The following is a 23684-nucleotide window of genomic DNA, read 5'->3' on the forward strand; positions in this document are numbered from 1 at the left end:
TATTGAAAGGAAAAGTTCCACATAACAGGTTTCCCACGCAGGGGTATCCACCATCAATGTAAACAAAATTCAGCCTCCTGGCTCTCTCAGATATACACAATGTTCCTCTGGCCTTCCTCTTCAGGCTTACGTCTGTCTCCCGCAGACTCCTTAAAAAATTACTGTTTTGCACACAGCTAGCCACTAGCCCACAGCTGCTTCTGGCTTCCAGCTCTCCTAGGTGAAGCCCTCCTGACTCTGGGCACTGACCTCCTGTCTGCCGGGGTGGAGCCCAGAATCATGGTTTGGGCCTCTACAAAAAGGCCTGCACAATCAGTTTGCTGGCTGCTCTCAAAACCTGGACCCAGGAGATTTCATCCCTCCCAAATCTTTTAGAAATTTCCAGGCCACAGGTCCCAAAACAGGCTTTACAAACCAAAGAGCAAACTGATAAACCAGTTTCCTCTGCATTATGAGAACTGCCTGGAGCCCCTCAACCTGAATAGTCGAGAATCTTGGGTCACCACCGTGATTTCCACTGTGGCAGAATGTAACAGGGTTAGCTCGGCAGCGGGTGTGTGTGACCCCCTGGATGGGTGCACAACACAAAAAAAAAAAAAACAGGCACAGCACAACCACAGTGGAGGTGAAAACAAATAGGTGCAATTTATGTATAATATTTACAAAAAGGCAAACCAAAAAGAATCAAAATAAATCCTGGCCAACTCGGCTACTTACTGCAACAACCACGTTTCCCTAGCTACCCACTAGGTACAGCCTGCTGCTATACCTAGTTGCTAGTACTGGAGGCTAGCCACACAGGCTTTGGTCTCTCTGCACACAGATAAGATGCCAGCTCCCCCAGACAGTTCAGGCACAGATCTGGATCCAGGTTGGAGCAACTCCCTAAGCACTCTGGGAAGTTTTATACAGGTCTTAATGAGCCCACTACCTTCAGCTGGGCTCATTACCTCAGTGCTGAAGGACTCAGCACTTCCCTCTAGTGGAACAAATCCCCATAAAGCCTGAACCTCGGACAAATGTATCGTCCATCCAGGACGCAACCAGGTGATTTCACCTGCCTACTGTCACATACCCCCCCCCCCTTGTTTCAACCTTGGGGTTGTAACACCAGTAGCCAGGCAGGCATGTACCCGGGATAAAGCATCCACATTTCCTATCTGAACACCAGGGCGATGCTTCATCGTGAAGGTAAATTCCTGTAGGGCCGGAAACCACCTATTTACCCTTCTATTGGTCTCCTTATTTTGAGCCATCCATTTCAAGGGAGCGTGATCTGTGATCAGGTCAAAATGTCTGCCCAGCAGATAGTACCGAAGGGAATCTAGGGCCCACTTTACCGCTAAACACTCCTTCTCAATCGTGGCGTAATTTTTCTCATGAGACTTTAGCTTTCGGCTGAGGTAGATTACTGGGTGCTCCTCCCCCTGCCAAACCTGGGACAGCACTGCTCCTAAGCCAACATTGGATGCATCCGTCTGGACCACAAAGTCTTTTGAGAAGTCTGGTGAGTATAGAACTGGCTGGCTACATAAGGCCCTTTTTAAAGACTGGAAGGCTGCTTCAGCGTCAGGGGACCACTTAACCATGACAGACTCCTTCCCTTTTGTCAGGTTGGTTAGGGGTACTGCCATAGAAGCAAAATGGGGAATGAATCGCCGTTAGTAGCCAGCAATTCCTAGAAAAGCCGTACCTGCTTCTTGTTATTTGGGCGTGGCCAATTCTGTATCGCTTCCACTTTGTTTATCTGAGGTTTTATTACCCCTCTCCCAATAGTGTACCCAAGGTACCTGGCCTCCTCCTTTCCAATCGTACACTTCTTTGGGTTGGCCGTAAACCCAGCTTTCCGTATTGAGTCTAGCACAGCCTGAACTTTTGGCAAATGTGAGGCCCAATCTGCGCTATGGACAATCACATCGTCCAAATACGCTGAAGCATACTTCTGATGGGGACGAAGTATCTGATCCATTTTTCGCTGAAAGGTGGCCGGTGCATTCTGTAACCCGAACGGCATTCTTTTATACTGGAATGACCCTTCTGGGGTTACAAATGCAGTCTTCTCCTTTGCTGACTTAGCTAGGGGAATTTGCCAATAACCTTTTGTCAAGTCTAGCGTTGTCATGTACCGGGCTGCTCCCAGTCGGTCGATTAGTTCATCTATCCTTGGCATGGGGTAGGTGTAAAATTTTGTAACTTTATTCAACTGTCGAAAGTTGTTACAAAATCGCCAGCTCCCATCTGGTTTGGGCACCAACACTATGGGGCTGGACCAGTCACTTTGGGACTCCTCTATCACCCCCAAATCTAGCATTCTCCGTACTTCCCCACGTATTGCCTCCCGCCGGGCCTCTGGGATTCTATAGGGTTTCAGTTTTACCCTTTCACCCGGTGGGGTGATAATGTCATGCTCCACCCCCGAGGTTTGTCCCGGCAGCTCAGAAAAAAAGGTCTGTGTTGCGGAGCACAAACTCTTTAGCCTCCTGTTTTTGAGTTGTAGACAGCGTGACTGCTATTCCAACCTCCGAAACCAAGCAGTCAGATGGCGCTGGTGACAAAGCCTCAGCAACTAGGGATTCCCTGTCCCTCCAGGCCTTTAACAGATTGATGTGGTAGATCTGTTCAGGTTTCCGCCTTCCTGGTTGTCTGACCCTGTAATTCGCCTCACTCACTCTCTCAATCACCTCATATGGGCCATGCCATTTGGCCAGGAATTTGCTTTCAACCGTAGGGATTAGCACTAGCACTCTATCTCCTTCAGCAAATGACCTGGTCTGGGCCCCCTGATTGTACACCCTCTGCTGCGCTAACTGTGCTTGGGCCAAATGTTCCTTTACGATAGGCATGACCTGGGCAATTCTATCTTGCATTTGGGCGACGTGCTCAATCACACTCCGGTGGGGAGAACTCTCACTTTTCCAAGTTTCCTTGGCGATATCTAACAGCCCCCTTGGGTGTCTCCCATAGAGCAACTCAAACGGTGAAAACCCTGTAGAGGACTGGTGTACCTCCCGGATGGCAAACATCAAATAGGGTACTAAATAATCCCAACCCTTTCCATCCTTATCTACCACCTTCCTTAGCATTTGTTTCAGGGTTTTGTTGAACCTTTCCACCAACCCGTCGGTTTGGGGATGATACACAGAGGTTCGCAACTGTTTTACCTTGAACAGTTTGCACAGCTCTTTCATTACCCGGGACATAAAGGGGGTTCCCTGGTCCGTAAGCAGTTCTTTCGAAATACCCACTCGGGTGAACACGAGGAATAGCTCCTTAGCTATTGTCTTGGCAGAGGTATTTCGGAGTGGAATCTCCTCTGGCTAGCGGGTGGCATAGTCTAGTATGACCAACATGTACTGATGCCCCCTAGCGGATTTCACCACCTACCAAATCCATGGCAATCCTTTCAAAAGGGACCTCAATGATGGGAAGAGGTACCAGTGGACTACGGAAATGGGGCATAGGGGGCGACTTCTGACACACAGGGCAAGAGGAACAGTAATTTTCTACCTCCTTAATGACCCCAGGTCAATAGAACCGCTGCAATACTCTTTTCCGTGTTTTCTCCGCCCCCAAATGACCCCCAAGGATGTGTCCATGGGCCAACTCCAACACCAACTTCCTGTAAGGTCTGGGCACCACCAGTTGCTCAATGGTTTCTTCTGCCCCTTGAGCAACTCGATAGAGTAGGTCCCTTTCCACAAGGAAGTATGGATAAGCAGCAGTTTTCTCAGGGCTCACTAGTTCGCCATCTACTTTTACCACATTTTCCCGTGCTTTTATCAACGTGGGGTCTTTCAGCTGTTCGGTGGCAAAATTTTCCCTATGCACCTCTAAGTCCGAGAACTCCACAACCGGCAGATTTTCATCTGAAGAGGCGGGCTCCTCCCCAGTTCCTTGGGGCTCTCCAGCTAGTACCGACAAGGGGAACTTGGGAGAGACCTCACCACACTCAGACGCTTTCTGGGGTTCACTTTCCTGGTCTGCAGGGGAGACAGTGGGGGGGTCAGGACAATCCCAGAGTTCCCAGAATTTTGGAAAATCCCTCCCCACAATGGCATCATGTGGTAAGTGAGGCACCAATCCTACCTGATGAGACAGGTTACCTTTGGGGGTCTCAAAAAACACAGTAGCCACGGGATACTCCCTAGTGTCCCCATGCACACAAATCACCGCCACCTTTTTATACCCAGAGACCTTTGTAGTGACCATCTCCTCTCTTATCAAGGTTACCAGGCTACCTGAATCCAGCAACCCCACATTATTTCCATTAACAGTCATCTTGCACAAATGTTTCTCAGTGCCCGGGCTAGCAGTGCATACCACTGTCGCAAACAGTGACTGACGTCTATTGCTCAGAAAGTCACACTGCATAGGCTCATCCACCACTGGGCAATTAGCTGCAATATGTCCCTCTTGCCGACAGCGGTAACAAATACATTTTTTCGCCGCTTCTTGCGGCCTCGGCCTTCCTGGCCACTCTTGCCAGACATTGGGTAATACTCCCACCCTCTCACTCTCTCCACCCTCACCCCTTGGAATCATATTACCCGCCGCTGGGGATGGTCTGGTCTTAGGGTGGAAAGTCCGTGAGTCTCTGGAAGAGGAGGTCAGGTTCTCCATAGCCAAGTATCTCTCCAATAGATCCACCAGCTTGTCTGCGGTCTCTGGGTCTCCATGGCTGACCCACTTTTGAATAGCATTAGGCAGAGACCTTAGGAACCGATCCATGACGACACGTTCCACAATTTTTGGGGCGGTCAAAGTCTCTGGCTGCAGCCACTTCCTGCTCAGGTGAATGAGATCGTACATCTGTGACCTGGGAGGTTTCCCAAGCCGAAAAGTCCAATTATGTACCCGCTGAGCACGGACAGCGAGGGTAACACCCAATCGGGTCAAAATTTCCGCTTTTAGCACATCATAGTTTTTGGCCTGGTCCGGCTCCAGGTCATAGTAAGCTTTTTGCGACTCTCCAGTTAATAATGGGGCCATCAATCCAGCCCACTGTTCTTTAGGCCACTTTTCCCTTTCAGCAGTCCTTTCAAACGTGGTTAGAAACACCTCAGGATCATCATCTCCAGTCATTTTTGGCAATAACCGTCCCACAAAAAATGATGGTGTTTTCCCAGAATCCTCACCAGCCTCAGTCTGCGGCCTCTGCTGGAGCTGCTTCAAGACAGCCTCAATCTGTTGCTGGTGTCTCTGGTCCTGTTGTACCAGCAATTCCCTATGGCGGGCCTCCACTTGTTCCAAGGCTTTCTGCTGGGCTGCAATGCTCTGCTGGAAATTTGTATTTGCCAGTTGTTGATTGGCATTCGCTAGAGCGAACTGTCTTATTATCTCCTCCATGCTGGCCTTTAGTTACCACGACTGCCCGCAGTCCTCCACCACATGTAACAGGATTAGCTCGGCAGCGGGTGTGTGTGACCCCCTGGATGGGTGCACCGCAGTGGAGGTGAAAACAAACAGGTGCAATTTATGTACAATATTTACAAAAAGGCAAACCAAAAAGAAACATCAAAATAAATCCTGGCCAACTCGGCTACTTACTGCAACAACCACGTTTCCCTAGCTACCCACTAGGTACAGCCTGCTGCTATACCTAGTTGCTAGTACTTGGAGGCTAGCCACACAGCTTTGGTCTCTCTGCACACAGATAAGATGTCAGCTCCCCAGACAGTTCAGGCACAGATCTGGTTCCAGGTTGGAGCAACTCCCTAAGCACTCTGGGAAGTTTTATACAGGTCTTAATGAGCCCACTACCTTCAGCTGGGCTCATTACCTCAGTGCTGAAGGACTCAGCACTTCCCTCTAGTGGAACAAATCCCCATAAAGCCTGAACCTCAGGCAAATGTATCGTCCATCCAGGACGCAACCAGGTGATTTCACCTGCCTACTGTCACAATATATATACTTTTTCAAGTCCTTGGCAAAATAAAAATAAAAATGTGCACAAAATCACACTAATTATTTTCTGTAAAGAATAGGTTTAAGTGAGTGGTGTGTTCAAAGTAAAGGGTAGGTGATAATATGCTTAAGTGTATATGTATATATATATATATGTGATTTTGCATTTCCGGGTAGGGGGCATGCTGGTGATTGCCGAGCATCTCAGATGGTGAGGAGAACTGTTTATAAACAAAACAGTTCTCCTCCCTGTCAGCTCGTGCACACTGCTTTTCATGACTGTGTATAGCACAGCCATGCAAAGCAGTGTGCTTACAGTGAAGCACATGGACACAGCACTTAGTAAAATGGCACACAGTTAACCGTTTGATCGCCCCTCATGTTATCCCCTTCCTTCCCAGTGCTATTAGTATAGTGTCAGTGCTTTTTTTTTTAGCACTGATCACTGTATTGGTGTCATTGGGGATATCAGTTCTCCCCACTGTCAGAATGTCCGCCGCAGACCCGCAGAACCGCTATAAGTCGCTGATCACTGCCATTACTAGTAAAATTAAAAAAATAAAAAAAAAATCCGAGTATATATGCCCCCATTTGTAAACGCTATAACGTTCACGTCAACCAATTAATTTACACGTATTGGGATTTTGTTTAGCAAAAACATGTACCAAAATAAATGGTGGCCTAATTGTATGAGGAAATTTTATTTTTTTTATTTTTTTACTGGACATGTTTAATAGCAAAAAGTTAAAAATATAGTCTTTTTCTCAAAATAAAAAATGTACAAGCGATCAAATATCACTGAAAAAAAGCTTAATTCGTGAGGAAAAAAGGATGTAAATTTAATTTGGGTGCAACGTTGCATGACCGTGCAATTATCAGTTAAAGTAACGCAAAAAATGGCATGGTCAGGAAGAGGGGGGTAAATCCTCAGGAGGGCAAGTGGCTAACGTAATAGTGATCAGCAATATGAATTATTATTAAAATGGGAGGTGCCTGACTTCCGTATATAATTATGACACAGTGCCTCCAGCCGTTATGGCAAAATAACTTGATGAATAATATTAATTAATTCAGATAATGTACCTTAATAAGATATACCACCACAATATATCTCTCCTGAGTCCTTTTACCAATGCAATTTACCAGATATACAAATATCTCCAAATTTGATTAATAAATAAAGATCATTTATTTATATACAAGAATATTTATATATGTTTTTATACAAAACTAATTGACTGGTGATTTGTGTCATGCACACAATCAAAGTAATTACCTACATCTGAATACAATAACATTTAAACTTCAAATATACACACTAGAAATGCATATAACAAAAACTACATAAACAAAGGTTAGTAAAATACTCTATTTATTTTTCAGTGCAGTATCCACACCTTCTGCGGCAGAAGGAAGGGAGGACACTACTTCTGATGGAAATAACAAAAATGAAACCTTAAAGACGATAAGCTTGCAGCGTATCAGTAGAGAAAAAAAAATACGCTCTAGTTTCTACAACAATAACAACCTTCAATGACAGATTAGCACCCAATCTCACAATACACAATTCAATTTCAGGAAGTCATATATAAAGATACTGGAAAATTAACAAATGAATTCACCATGAATCATACTAGCAGTATACTTCAATGGAAACATCAGTTAGAAAACTTTGGCAATGATTTTTGGTATGAAGAAAAGTTTGTTATGATGCTTTAGCATGGATCTCATCACCTCCCAGGCATAGCATTCTGGATTATGCTTGGGTAAGATGATGGCTATGTCTCAGGCGAGCAAGGAATCAGCAAAATTGTTTCCTGCTAGTAGTGATTGTCAGCAGAGAAGGTTCCTCTCTCAAGTGTCAGGAAGCAGGACTTTTCGAGTTTACCAGCAAGAACTTTTTATCTCAGGTATAACCAAGAAGTCCTCCTTTTTTTCCTCAGAAAGAAAGTTTTTTTTCTGGTAAATTTTCTCTGTTTTAATACTGTTCTGACTCATTGTCTGCTAAGTCCACCTTAACTAATATTAACTATGTTTTGGATTGGACAAAAATATTTTTAATGCTTTAGATGTTCCTTTACCTGGCCACTAGAGGTCAGTCACATCTCATGGTGATCTGACTTCCCTGCAAGGGTCTACTTATGTGAAATTTAATTTGTTGCATTGAAGAAATATATGTCTTATCAGCATTGTCTTAACAGACATCTTGCTTGATAAAGTACTTGGTGTATTGGTTTAAACACTGGGAACCATCCTTGTTAGATGAGAATTTGATATTTGTGGTTATTAACCATTATGGAGATGTTATCTATCCAAAATAATTTTACCATAATTTATCATGGCACTTTATTAGTTGATGCAGATGTGCTATTTCAGTCCATCATACGATTTACCTCATGTTCTTTTGCAATCTGATATGTGGAAATGTATTATTAGCAAACCGCTTCATTTTAATATTTATTTATTTATTTATTTATTTATCGAGTTTATATAGCGCCAAAGGGTTTGCTCAGCGCTGTACAATAGAGGGGGGACAATACATGAAACAGAACAGTAACATCAAACAGCACACGAGGGGTTAGAGGGCCCTACTCTTTCGAGCATACAATCTAGGAATGAGGGGGTAGAGGCACAGGAGGAAACGGCTGTGGGGGATGGAGTGGTAGGAGGAGGGAAGGGCAGCGGCTGTTAGGTGAGGGTGGGGTAGGCTTCCCTGAAGAGGTGGGTTTTCAGGGAGCGCCTGAAGGTGAGGAGGGAAGGTGACAGTCTGATGGATTGGGGTAGTGAGTTCCAGAGGATGGGGGAGGACCTGGAGAAGTCTTGCAGTCGTGCGTGGGAGGAGGAGACCAGGGAGCAAGATAGAAGGAGGTCCTGTGAAGAGCGAAGGGTACGGGTAGGGTGGTATCTGGGAATCAGGTCGGTGAGGTAGTTAGGGGCAGTGTTGTGAGTGGCCTTATAGGTCAGGGTGAGCAATTTAAATTTAATGCGTTGGGCAATGGGGAGCCAGTGGAGGGAGAGGCAGAGGGGGGTGGCAGAGGTGGAGCGGCTGGTGAGGTGGATGAGTCTGGCCGCTGAGTTCAGGATGGTCTGAAGCGGGGAGAGCCTGCACTGGGGTAGGCCGGTGAGGAGGGAGTTGCAGTAGTCCAGGCGTGAGATAATCAGGGAGTGTACTAGTAGTTTAGTGGTGTCTGGGGTAAGGAAGGAGCGTATCTTGGCGATATTGCGGAGGTGGAGTCTGCATGTGTTTGTGAGAGATTTGATATGAGGTTGAAAGGAAAGGTTTGAGTCCAGAATGACGCCAAGGACTTTGGCTTGCTGGGCGGGATTGATGGTGGTGTTGTTGGTAGTGATGGAAAGGATGGGGGGGGGGCGCGGGCTGGGGGGAAGATGAGAAGCTCGGTTTTGGAGAGGTTGAGTTTGAGGAAATGGAGCGACATCCAGTCAGAGATGTCGTTTAGGAGGTGAGTGATGCGGGCGGAGAATGTGGGGGTGAGGTGAGGGGTGGATAGGTAGATTTGAGTATCATCGGCATAGAGGTGGTAATTGAAGCCGTGGGAGTGTATGAGTTTGCCAAGGGAGGAGGTGTAGATGGAGAAGAGAAGGGGTCCAAGGACAGAGCCCTGGGGGACCCCAGCAGAGAGGGGGAGTGAGGAGGAGGTGGCACCGTTGTAGGAAACGCTGAAGGAGCGTTGGGATAGATAGGACGAGAACCAGGAGAGAGCGGTGTCTCTGATGCCAAGGGAGAGTAGTTTATTAAGGAGGAGGGGGTGGTCGACTGTGTCAAAGGCCGCGGAGAGGTCTAGGAGGAGGAGGACAGAGTAGTCGCCTTTGGCTTTGGCGGTTAGTAGATCGTTGGTGATTTTGAGGAGGGCAGTTTCGGTGGAGTGTAGGGGACGGAAGCCGGACTGTAGTGGGTCAAGGAGGTTGCTGTCAGTCAGGTGGGCGCTTAGGCGATCGAAGACCAAGCGCTCAAGGAGCTTGGAAGTGAGTGGCAGCAGGGAAATTGGTCTGAGGTTGTTGAGGTCAGTGGGGTCCAGGGAGGGCTTTTTGAGTATGGGGGTGATGTGCGCATGTTTTAGGGGGGAGGGATTTAATATGATGCAAAGTGTCCACCCCAGAATCACCATTCATAATGTATGTTATTAGAAATTGATTGATAATTGATTAATACTTGATGTGATTTTGTAGTTAAGAAAATTATGATGAGATTGTGTCCTTGGAATATAACAAGCAAAAAGGGAATTTGATATATAATTAAGATCTCTTTACACCATCATGAGTCTGTCCAGAACATGAACTCTCTCAGTTTCATCTAATGACTAAGCCAGGCCATAGGCGGGCCGTTTGTCAGCCGATAAATGAAAAATCGTTCAGCCCCATTGCTGATGCTGCCACCCATGTCCGTTTTTTGTGGATTTTCCAGCATGACCGATAAAAATAAATGAGGAGATCCGTGAAAAAAGGCCGACAGGCTGGCCACACTAACGGCGTGATTATCGGCCGATTAATGACCTGTCTATGGCCTGCATAACTGGTTCTTTCACTTGTATTGACTTGGTTCAAAGTTTGAATAAACATTGGGGCTATTGTGTAGAAATGTGTTTTTCCTAACCATGCTGAGAGGACCATTGTCTTTGTGGCTGGTTGACAAATACTTGACTGATCTTCCAGCAGATAGTTGTTTACTGAGATAAACTGCTTGTACTTCTCAGCCTTGAGCTTTAAAGTCTCTCCAGCATTGTAAATGTTTGTGCTCTGTCTAACAATTCTGAGATTTCAATTGAATGTTTGGACTTGGTCAACCGTTTGAATCATTTCCCAAGGTTGCTCATTGTTTTTACGTGCCCATTTGTTTGGTCAGCATATTTTAGCATCTCCTGCTTAAATTACTATTGTTCACGGGACTCCTATGTCTTGGGAAAAACACTTGTGCTTTTGAATGTCTCACTGGGTGTATATTTTATACAACTTATGGATTTTTATGTATCAAAACAACGACAGTTAAGATCAGTCCAAATAGAGATTTTTTTTTACCTTAGGGACAGGATTGCACCCATTTTATGCCAATTTTTGAAACTGAAAATATATATATTTATTTATTTATATTGTATAGAGTTGAAAAGGGTTGGTACATCTCTCAGGTTTTTACTACTGTGAATGTCCCCACTGGGGAGACTCACCCTTTCTACTCGTCATAGTAATATGGAAAATACAACATTTGTTTTAGTTGCCACCAGAACAATGGTAAAGGGACATATCTCTAAAGGGATACAGATAGCAAAATAAAACAAATAGAAATGGTAATAATTACAGATGAGCTTCATGTTTGGGTCAACCGTGAATTCGACCCAAACCCAACTTGTACGCAGTTGGCCTAACAGGCTAATTAAATGGCCACACCACACCTGGTCAGTTCAATTGCCTCTGAATCTTTGGCTGCTGCAAATTAATTTAATGACAGTATCTCTACTATTGCTAAATGACAACTTCCTGTAAGCTGTCTTGTTTGGTAAATGCCATGCTACTGGAATATTTGCACCTGTCATATGTGATGGGAGTATTGATGGAAGAGGATTATCATGTGAAGGTTGTCCTGTTGAAAGGTCATTGGTGTGTTGTTCATCATAATTGACATATGATCTACATCACTGGGCAATGTGGATTAATGCTGAATTTTTATGTAATTTATATACTTTGTACCCCATACACCCATGGATTGGGGCTGGATGTCTAAGAGCCCCCTTATTTTCAAGGGGGCTTCTAGATTCCGACAACCTTGGTTTGGTTAGGGAAAAGTACAAAAGAATACAATAAAGAAAAGAACATGTGTTGCAATGCGTGTGAACTAAAAATCCCTATTTTTTATTGCAACGTTGCTGAAAAGGTTAAATATCAGTGTGCGGAGAGTTGCTTCCAGGATTTCCTCCAGGATTTCTAGTGTTAACATGTGGTTACACCCCTTTAGTACCTGACAGATAAATGTATGTTAACGATATTGGGATTTAAGCATAGGTATGTCTTGTTTCTGTTGCATAGCAGGTCAGTAGCCAGACCTAAACCTTGTAGCTCTCCCCCACTTTGTGTCTGTTTGTCCCATGTTGGCATTGTGTCCACAGTAGCATTTGCTTTGGCAGAGCAGAGTAGGACTAGCCATAGATGGATTACGTTGATGCAGTTGGCCATCTTAACCACTTCCTACTGGACACTTTTACCCCCTTTCAACCCAGGTCAATTTTCAGCTTTAAGCACTGTTGCACTTTGAATGACTACTGCGTGGTCATGCAACACTGTACCCATATAAAATGTTTACCATTTTTTCACACAAATTAGAGCTTTCTTTTGGTGGTATTTAAATACAACTGGGTGTTTTATGTTTTGTTAAACAAATTAAAATTTTGGGGAAAAAAGTGTTTCTATTATAAAATTCTTCAAACAGGTAATTTTTCTCCTTCACTGATGTGCATTGATGAAGCTGTACTGATGGGCACTGACAGATTGCACTGATATGTGGCACTGATGGACACTGATAGATGGCAATGATGGACAGTGATAGACAGCACTAATGGGCGTTAATAGGCAGCACTGAAAGGCATTAATAGGCAGCACTGATAAGTGGCAATGACTGGCAACACTGGCAGCACTGATGGGCACTGACTGGCAGCATTGATGGACACAGATTGGACACAGCTGATCACATGGTAAAGGGCCGCTGTGATTGGCCCTTTATTGTGACATGTGATCAGCTGTGTCCATAGTACACAGCTATCAAAGGGAGCACTGGGTGCGTGCCACAGCAGACGCGTGTTTCTGGGAGGATGTCATATGATGCCATCCCAGAACTGAATGACTGCACTGTACCCGTCATTTGGCTATAGCGCTGTCAGCAAATGGTTAAACATGTATTGTAATATGTGTGAACTAAAAATCCCTATTTCTTTAAGGCAACGTTTGCTGGAAAGGGTATATAGCAGTGTGCAGAGGGTTCCTCCAAGATTTCTAGTGTTAACATGTGGTTACACCCATTTAGCAACTGATAGATAAATTCATGTACAAGCTATTGCGATTTGAGCCCATTTATATCTTGTTTCTGCAACCTAGTACAGCAACACTGACATTTAGAAAGTAAAAAATGTTTAAACTGTCAGCAGAATGACAGCTACCAACCCTGGCTTCTTGGAATCTTGAAGCCCTCTTTAACATTAAGCTTTCCGCCCATGTGAATGAATAAAGGGTCTCTCATTACCAATAACGTCTACAAATTGGGAAAAAAATCTTTAAAATTACCTACAAAGCATCTAGATGTAGTGCTCATTGGGAATCATATCTGAAAATCTTACACCAATGGTACTTAACACCCACCAAACTCTTGCTATACTACCCACAGCAATCCCATGCTTGCTGGAAACTTTGCGGAGAAATAGGATCCACATTCCACATACTATGGATGTGTAAATCACTCAGATCCTATTGGAATAAGGTCTTTAGCTTGATCTCAACTCTTACGGAAACTTCCATAGCTCCAAACCCTGCCCTAGTCCTTCTCCACAATGGAATAGCGGACTTCCCAAAAGACTCTCGTACCATTATTATTCACATTTTAGCAGCTGCTAAAATTAATATTACTAAACTATGGAACAATACAGACACTCCCTCTCTCAACTCACTATTAAAAGACCTTAATTTCCAATGTGATATGGAAAAAAGGTCATCCCTGAATAACTCCACATACCACTCATTAAAATTTCAATGGTCCCATTGGCTAAAAAATCCAAATTGTTCTGTAAAATCCTGATAAGCCAATCCCGTAACACTTGAACCTCTATCTCTAGACTGGTGCATTATTCCCCTCCCCCTCCTCCCTTCTCCCTCACCATTACTCTACGCACTCCCATCCTCTACCCCCCCCCCATAACCTAACCACCTCCACCTCAACACGGTTCTAACCCAACATAACATACCTCTCATGTCTATGCAGCATTCGTATATACAATCCTCAGCCAAATGGTGAGGTTCTTACGACAAGATAATATGTATTGTTAAACCTACTATGAACCGTACTGATTTATCCTGTTTTATCAAAACTCTTTCAATAAAAAATATTGAACATAAAAAAGTAAGGGTCCCAACACTGAACCTTGGGGTACACCACTGACAATCCTAGACCATTCAGAGTATGAATCATTAACCACTACTCTCTCTGAATACAATCTTTTAGCCAGTTTTTTATCCATTTACATACGGATTTTTCCAAGCCCGTAGACTTTAACTTACACATTAGCCGTGTATGGGGAACTGTGTCATACGCTTTTGCAAAATCCAAGTATACCACGTCCACCGCCACCCCTCTGTCCAAGGTTTTGCTCATCCCTTCATAAAAAGAAATCAGATTTGTTTGACAACTTCTGTCTTTCATGAATCCATGCTGTCTGTTGCTTAAAATATTTTTTTCCGGCAAGAACTCATCTATGTGGTCTTTTATTAAACTCTCCAGTATCTTCCCAACTATAGAAGTTAAACTAACATGTCTATAATTACTTAATAAAGATTTTGACCCCTTTTTAAATATTGGCACCACATTGGCCTTACGCCAATCCAGTGGTACTATGCCAGTCATTAAAGAGTCCCTAAAAATTTGAAACAATGTGGATCATCTAGAGCTGTGTCAATACCATGCCAATTATGGACAAGAGCTCCCCCATGCTCCTTTGTATACACAGAGCTGAAGAAAATATTTAATAAATTTGCCTTCTCTTTGTCCCCAGTCACCCACTCTAGATTATTTTGTAAAGAGCGTACATGCTCAGACTGGACCTTTTTACTATTAATATATTTGACGTTTTTTGGGGTTGGTCCTGCTATCTTTTGCAATCTGTCGTTCATTTTCAATTTTAGCGGCCTTTATTTCCTTTGTATATTCTGTTATACTTTTTGTAATGTTTAAATGATGATAGTGTTCTTTCATTTTCATATTAAATAAAAGCTCTTTTCTTATTATCTATAGCTTTTTTAACTTTGGCCATAAGCCACATAGGTCTGATTTTTTAGCCTTTTAAACTTGTTGCCCATGGAAATATATTTTGCAGTGTGTTCACATACAATCTTTTTGAAGAACTCCCATTTCTGTGTTGTGTTCATTGATGCCAATATTCCCTCCCAGTCTAAGTCTTGGAGAGCAGCTCTCAGCCTTGGAAATTAGCTCTCTTAAAATTGAGCGTTTTTATTTTTCCCGTATTTGCTTGCTGTTTACAGCTAACAATAAATGAAATGATTTTATATAAAAATTTTATATGGACATTCGTAATAAGCTCTGTATGGTTTGAGATGACCAGGTCCAGCAGAGCATCATTCCTAATAGGGGCTTCTATGAACTGTACCATAAAATTGTCCTGTAGTAGGTTTAAAAATTTTTGCCCTTTAACTGTTCCTGCAGTACCATTACTCCAGTCAATTTCTGGGTAGTTAAAATCCCCCATTATCACTGTCTAAGCCCTTACAGCCCTCTCGATTTGTGCAAGGAGACGATTCTCCACCTCCTCATTAACACTGGGAGGCCTATAACAAACTCTAATGATTACCTTTGTAGTATGTTCCCCCATGTGCAATTCCATCCATAATACTTCAGCCTCATCACACTCTCCATCAACTAGGTCCTCTTTCACACTCGCTCTGAGATCACTTCTCAGATAGAGACAGACACCACCACCTTTCTTATTTACCTTGTCTCTCCGAAAGAGAACATAGCCAAGAATATTAATGGCCCAGCCATGTGAAGAATGAAGCCAAGATTCAGTAATACCAAGTAATCATAGTTCTCTTCATGAACTAAAGCTTCCAACTCAACCATTATGCGTTGGCAGACTTCTGGCATTGGTGAACAAACACTTTAATTCAATGACACCTTGTTCAAACATTTTTTGTATACTTTTTATTTTCATAACAATAGTACCAATTCCACTGGTTGTTTGTAACATGGGAACCTTCTTATCATCTACCATAGCCTTCCCCCATCTTTCCCCATTCCACCCACCAATAAGGACTGACCCCCATCTGATGTCTACCCCGTTATAATCTAATTCTCCCTCCCCCCTTGATTCTTGTTTAAATACTCCTCCAGCCTTCCCATAAATCTCTCCCCTAGCACAGCAGACCCCCTTCAGACAGGTACATATACAACACCAAGTATTATCTACACATCCTAACTATACAGAGAAAAATAATGACTTGCAGGGACATCTGGAAGGTTATAATAGTGAACTGATCGAACAAAAAGAATTCTAATTCCTAAGGGACAATATGGCATTCCTAGGGAATTTGCTTATAGATGGCCATAAGGGGGATATAGGCGGCCTTGGGTCCCTAAGGGAAACAATCAAAAGAAAACCCCTAAGGGTAATATGACAGATGCAATGGAGTCAGACTCTTCTAATACTTCTTCTCTCTTACATGTTTCACAGAATTTTTAGACCATCATGTTGGAGACACCGGCAGTCCCATAAGAGACCCAAGGATGGTGATAGGGTACTTCACAGGGTGGTAGTGAAAAAAAGAGGTTGGTGGATCAAGGTTCCCATTTTCCAAATGTTTCAGCTAGTTTTTCACAAGGTGACACACAAACAGAGGGTGGTATTGCTAATGCCCCAATATGGTCTCAAGCTTCTGATGGTGGTATATGAGCTGAACCTATTTCTAGGGTCATCTCTCACGACAAACACGATCATACACATACTGTACAGAGGACTTCACAGGACAAGGAAGGCACAGATGATTTTTTTTTTTTAGGCACATCCACCCAACTGGACAGGTTGTATACACAAAAGGTGCGGACAGGCACCATGGATCCATATGTGGTCAAACTGACACAGGAAACATAGAATTAAATATGATTAACTTATCATCACACCTACTTGTTGAAGAATGAAAAAAGGTCTTCAGTCTAGGATTGACATTTTGTCCCACAAAAAACCCAGACCAATTTGAATTTGTAAAGGATCTGCACCTATTTGCACAGACGTTAACCTACAAATACTTATTTGATGAGGAACGGAAAAAGAAGAAAACTGATAAATTACTTAAAAGTCAATGGAAAAGTTTTGGGGTGAGAGACTTCCGTGCACTTTGGTATTTGATGGATCTCTTGGAGGAACACAAGAAAAATGAAAAAAATGAATCGAGCCAAAATTTCCGTATGATCCAGGCAAGAGCTGATGCCTTGGAAACCCCCACTTTAAGTAAAAAAGTACAGTAAAAATCAAATATATTTCCATCATTGCAAACAAACCCGAATATTCTCGCCTTTGTTACACAAGTAACAAAGGAGATTGAACAAATTAGAACAGAAATACTGAAAATTTAACTACTGAGCAAGCTCAGGCCCTAAATACCGTAAGCCGAGATGAGGACGTGTCCTTCAGATAAGGGTGGGAACATAGTCTTACTTGATAGAGACCAGTATAGAGAGATGTGCATGAAAATACTGAATGATAGGGATTGGTATGGAATTATTCCAGAACAGTTAGTCCACAAACACAGAGATGAATTCATCAATATTCTGTTGAGTCCTTAGTAGTGAAATTTCCCTGCACACCAACGTTCTATGCCTCACCTAAAACCCAGAAAAACTTGCTGCAACCCCCTGGCAGACCAATCATATTGGGTATTAGCTCTCATACTGAAATGGCAAGTCAACTTATAGATGAATATTTGCGTCATTGTGTAATCTCTTTACCTTCATATATTCAGGATACACCCAATTTGTTGAGACGTTTGGAAGGAATTGAGGTGCCCATGGATACATTACTGGTCACCTGTCAGGAATGGACTTGCCAATAGTGGTGGGACTCACCTGCCTTGTGGGCTGCAGTACCAGGGCTGGCCAGTGGGTGCTCTCAACAACCAGAGGCTCACTTCGGCAATTAGCCATCACCTGGGGCTGATTGCAGGTGGTGTATTTAAGGGATCGCCAGACCTGCAGTCTGTGCCTTGTTGTACTGTTTGCTTGGCCCTGGTTTCCTGATCCTGTTTCTGCTGTCCTTATGCTGCCTGAACTCTGCCTGTACTGACCTCGGCTAGTCCTGACCACTCTCCCGCCTGCTCCTGGTACTCCGTTTGCCCGTTTGCTACCGACCCGGCCTGCCTGACTACTCTTGTATCGTATGTTTGTTATCTGTTGGAGGTTTGGTTCAGTTTGTTTGCACTGTGTTATGTTTAGTTTTGCACTGCGTTTGTATTGTTAGTCTTAATAAATTATATTATTTACTATATCTGCAGCCTACGTTTCCCTGTGTCAGTCCAAACACTTCTGGTCACACCCGCATCTCTGACATCACCATTGATATAGAAGCGTTATACAGTAGTATACCTCATCAAAAGACCACAGGAATCCCAAGTACAATGAGTTTATTCTCATGGTATAGAACATATTCTGACTTGTAATGTACTTGTATTTGACGGCTCCTACTACCTCCAGGTGCAGGTGGTGGCGATGGGGACCTGCTATGCCCCATCGTATGCTAACCTGTACCTGGGGGGGGGGGGGAGTGTTCGGTATTCTCGGGTGAGAGATTTTGGGCCCATATGCTGTTTTGACTTCGCTACACAGACTATGTGGTGATGTTTTGGACAGGACCTCTGGATGAACTTTTGGAATTCATGGGAGTTTTGAATGAAAATGACTTTAATCTTAAATTTACGGTTCAACATGACAAAAATTGGATCTCCTTTTTTGGATATCCAAATTATGATGTTAGAGGGTGACCAGATAGGCACCACTCTGTATCATAAACCCACTGTGGGCAATACGATATTACATGTGGAGAGCTTTCATCAAAAACCTCTTATACACAGTATTCCATATTGCCAGTACCTGAGACTTCAACGCTTTTGTTCAGGTGAACATTATATTAAACAGGAAGCAGATGCCTTATGAGATAGGCTCCTCACTAGGAGATATTCATGTACAATGCTTAGAAAAGCCTATAATAGGGCAAATGGTCAAAAACGTGAGAATCTCTTATTCAAACCACATAAAAAATCACAATCTAATATGGTTAGATTGATTACTTCATACACAAAACAACATATACAAATTAGACGAATTATCCAACAACACTGGTACTTGTTGATAAATGATGATATCCTCAAGTACTTGAAGAAGTTCCCTGAAATTACTTATAGAAGACCACGCTCATTTAAAGATAGGGTAACTCAGAGCCATTTCAGGGTATATGAGAGATGAGATGATAGATCTTGTTTTTGTTTTTACAGTTGGATATACGAAAATTAATACCTATTTTTGCCAGATGGTACATCCTATGTCATCAATCAATTTGTTGATTGTCAAACTATTGGGAGTGTCTATATCATGTTTTGTGAATGTGAGTTATTCTGTGCAGGCAAAACGAAACGCCAATTCTGGTGAAGGATCAAAGACCATGTATACTATGGAAAAAATAACCTGCTGTCTACCCCGTTTGGGAGACATATGGGGTTGCATTATAGAGGGGATACAAAAGTCCTCAAATATTCAGCCTTAGAACAAATCCTCGAGAATCTTAGAGGGGGTAATTTTGATAAAATTATCTTACAGCTTGAAACACGCTGGATTTACCATCCTTAAAGCAACAACACCAACTGGATTGAATGAAATGATCAGTTTCAAACCTTTCTTATAATGACTCACTTGAATTTGTGACAGGATATGTTCTATGTTTTATGATGCTGGGCGTTTAGTGCTAATTCAGATGCCTTATGCTTTATAGTACAAGGTCATTATTTTGAATCTGGTATGAGGTGTTTTTTTTAAATATATGGATGTTAATCTGTATGATAATATACAGATATTTGCCCGGATATGTCCACAATCATATGTATGAGAATTGGTGAATTATTCATGCTTTAACTTTGTATAAAATATATATACTTATTGTTTATTGTTTGATTGGCTCATGCTTCTTGTATAATGGTGGTCTACTGCTTGGGGGCCTGATTGGTCATTTGCCAGACATATGCACCTTCGACTTCCACCTCCTGTTTGGGGGAGGTATTGATGTATTGAGCTCGACAATTCCTTTGGGGTTTTTTCCCATGGGATGGGCATGGATGTATCTCATTCATTGGCCCATGTGTGCTCTGCCTGTTTGCATCTTTTGGCTTTGTGCTTCGCCGCTCTCAGTATGTCACTGCGATGGGACCATTTTGTGCATGTGTGATTCAAGGGTGCATGCCGATTAATTACTTCATCGTGCCAGCGTCCTTACTCTGGCATTGTTGATGGACGTAGCGGGGGTATAAGAGGGACGCCATTTTGGAGGGACACTGACATGGCGTGTCTGCAAAAGTCTTGAAATGTAGATATGCGGGACCTATGCAATATGTCTTTGAGAGACTATTTGGAGGCAGAAATGTATGGTCTGTTGTTGGGACTTTGTTTGTGTGCATACTTGGTTAACTTATGTGTGGAATTATATCTATTTCTATTCTAGGTGAGCATATATATGCATACTATATATATATATATATATATATATATATATATATATATATATAGTGATCTACTATTATATTTGAGTGATATGGGGCTTATTAATATATATTCCAGATAAGAGCCTAAGGAATTGCTGTTGAGGCCTATTCACTCGAAGAGTCCTTAAACTTTTATACTAACAGTGGCCTGGTTCCAGATATTATCCATATCTAATACAACCTACGGATGGTCTGAACATTAGTGATTATATATACTTTTAGGCATGTGTATGTAATACATATAATGCTTATATGATAAAATGTCCATGTGGTTTGTTATATATTGGCGAGACCACCAAAAAGGTAAAGGACAGAATAGCTAGAAATATATACTCTAATAGAGATAAGCTCACTAAGTTACTTGTCACGTACCTGATGGGAAACTGAATTGACGAGGTCGGCCTCACTCGTGTCACTAGCCCTGACCCCACTGAAGTTGGAACAGAGGGAGTCTAGGGACCAGGAGGACAAGAGCGCCAGAGGTTTGCTTGCGGCTCTTGCAGATGATGACCTTGGTAGGCAGGATATCCTCTGATTTGGGTACTGTAGTAATAGACCAGGCAGGTACCGTGGATTGCCAGATGCACAGCAGAGCCAGGTTTGTAGCCAGGACACAGGACTGGAGCAGAGTTGTAGGATAGCCAGGGTCATAACAGTCGGGCAGGAACAGGAGGAAAAGCCAAAGTCAGGAGCAGAGCCAAAGTCAAGAACCGGGGGGCAGGAGAGTATTTAGAGTCGGTTCAGGAACAAGCCGGGTCAGCACCAAAGGAATTGCACAGGAACAAGCAGGACACAGGGGGTAGCTGAAGACCAGTCAGCACTGAATCTGGGCAGAGGCGCACCTTAAATAGCCCGTCTGGCACCAATCTTCGCCATGCATGTGCATATGTGCATGCATGTGCGTGATCGTGCATTCCTGCGCACAAACGGCAATTCTTCTGTGGGATCTCTTTTGCGCATGCGCATTCCCGATCGCGATTCTCCTTGTGGGAATTCTCTTACATTACTGCTAGCCAGACATTTTGTAGAAAAGGGTAATACAGTTTCTCAACTCAGATTTATGGTCATTGATGGAATTCCTAGAAATAGATGTGGAGGTAAGAGGGAATTACAACTTAGACAAAGGGAGGTTCAATGGATCCATCGTTTGGATACATTAACCCCTAAAGGGTTAAATTCGGATTTTGATCTTTTTTGATTTCTTTTAAATAATTATTTTGTGTTTTTTTTATTTTTTGGCTTTTGTATATACGTATGTGTGTGTGTGTGTGTAATATATATATATATATATATGTATATATTGTGATATACTATTATACTTGAGTGATATGGGGTTTATTAATATATATTCCCGATAAATTGCTATTGAGGCCTATTCACTCGAAGGGTCCTTAAACCTGTATACTAACAGTGGCCTGGTTCCAGATATTATCCATATCTAATACAACCTACGGATGGTCTGAACATTAGTAAGTGATTATATATACTTCTTTTTATCATGCTTATCTAATACATACATGCTAATGAAATGATGAGGATTTCTCATGTGGGGCTCCTATGTTCGCTATTTTTCTGTAGATTGAATATAGCTACTGATTAGGATGGAATAATCAGTACTTGATTGTAAACTATGGTTAATCAAACATGAGGAAGTTTGAGAATTCTCCTCTTTTGTACTCAAGGCCATTTATGTAGGTATTCACAGTATGTGTGCTATTCTCTACATTACACCCTATTAACGTGAGCCTATATATACATGATATTTTAGGTTTTACTATATGGTTCTCAATTTTCTAGTGATATATGTACTATTGTATGTTATTCTTTTATAATGTTAGTGTTGTACCTCCTTTAACATATGGTCCTGAGGAGGCTATATACGAACCATGTTGACCATTGAAGCTGGACAAGCTATTAACACAATCTACGTGACTACACAATTAACTGAAAAGAGGAGGTTATGTATTTTTGGGGGGATCGCTTTTTCAATCCCACCTGTTTTTAAATGTGCAAAATGGCTCAACGTACTCTAAATTGTTTTACATCTATGTAGAATAAAATTTATTTTTGTTTTAATGAAACAAAGTGTAGTCTCTTGCAGTGTCTATAAAGTCAGCTATTATACTCTCTACATTCTAGCAGTTGTTTTTTTTCATAATTTCAATTGGATGTGGCACATTCAAAGCTCCTAATATTCCATATTAACCATTAGCCGCCCGGCCAATAGACATTTGGCGGCCGGAAAAATGCGTTTGATTTCCGGTGGACGCCATATGGCGTACTCCCGGGCATGCGCAGTTTGCGCACTTGCACAGCCGAGCAGCGGTGCGATCTGTCACCGGCCGTGTACCTCGGACACGGCCGATGACAGATCTGAGTACGGGCCCCCGTTGCCGGTACCATGTGACCTGCTGTGACCAATCACAGCAGGTCACATGACAGTTGTATACAATAGATGGCTTCATTCATGCCATCCATTGTATACTAGTGTCTAGCTGTGAATGGTCACAGCAATCACATGCACATGTCATGTGATTAGCTGTGGCCAAATCACAGCTAAGCACACAAAAAAAAAAAACCCTGAATGAATCAATGTCATTCAGGTAAATGCTTGCTTATAGCAAAGTAATTCTTTGCTGTAAGCAAACTGTGTAAAAAAAAAAAATCACTGATCACTTCCCCAAAGTAGTACAATGTTACTATGATAACATTGTACTACTTTGGTCATAGTGAAATATGAAAATAAAAAATAATAAAAAATTTAAAATAATAAAAAAAAAAAATATTTGCCAGTTATATGATGATGCTGTACTGCATTTTTCATTTTCCGAAAAATTATGACAAAACAAATACAACTTCAAAAAACTCTTTGGGGGATATCAGTACTGTTCTGACATTCTTGGACCTCAAGAAATTAGATTGGCTGTCAGTACTTCAGGATTGATCAATATTCAGATCTATACCATAGTTTGTGAACTCTATAACATTCCTACAAACTAAAAAATACATCCTAATTTGGGTTATTTTCACCAAAGACATGTAGCAGAATACATCTCGGCCTAAATTTATGAAGAACAATTATTTATTTGCAAACTGTTATAACAGAAACAAAGAAAAACGTGTTTTCTTTTTCAAAATTTTTGGTCTTTTTTTGTTAATTTAGCAAAAAATAAAAACCACAGCAGTGATTAAATATCACCAAAAGAAAGCTCTAGTTGTGTGAAGAAAATGATAACATTTTAGTTTGGGTACAATGTTGT

The sequence above is a fragment of the Staurois parvus genome, unplaced genomic scaffold (genome assembly GCF_062004578.1).
Source record: "Staurois parvus isolate SC_StPar_1 unplaced genomic scaffold, SC_StPar_1.0 ptg000505l, whole genome shotgun sequence".
In the NCBI taxonomy this organism is placed as follows: Eukaryota; Metazoa; Chordata; class Amphibia; order Anura; family Ranidae; genus Staurois; species Staurois parvus.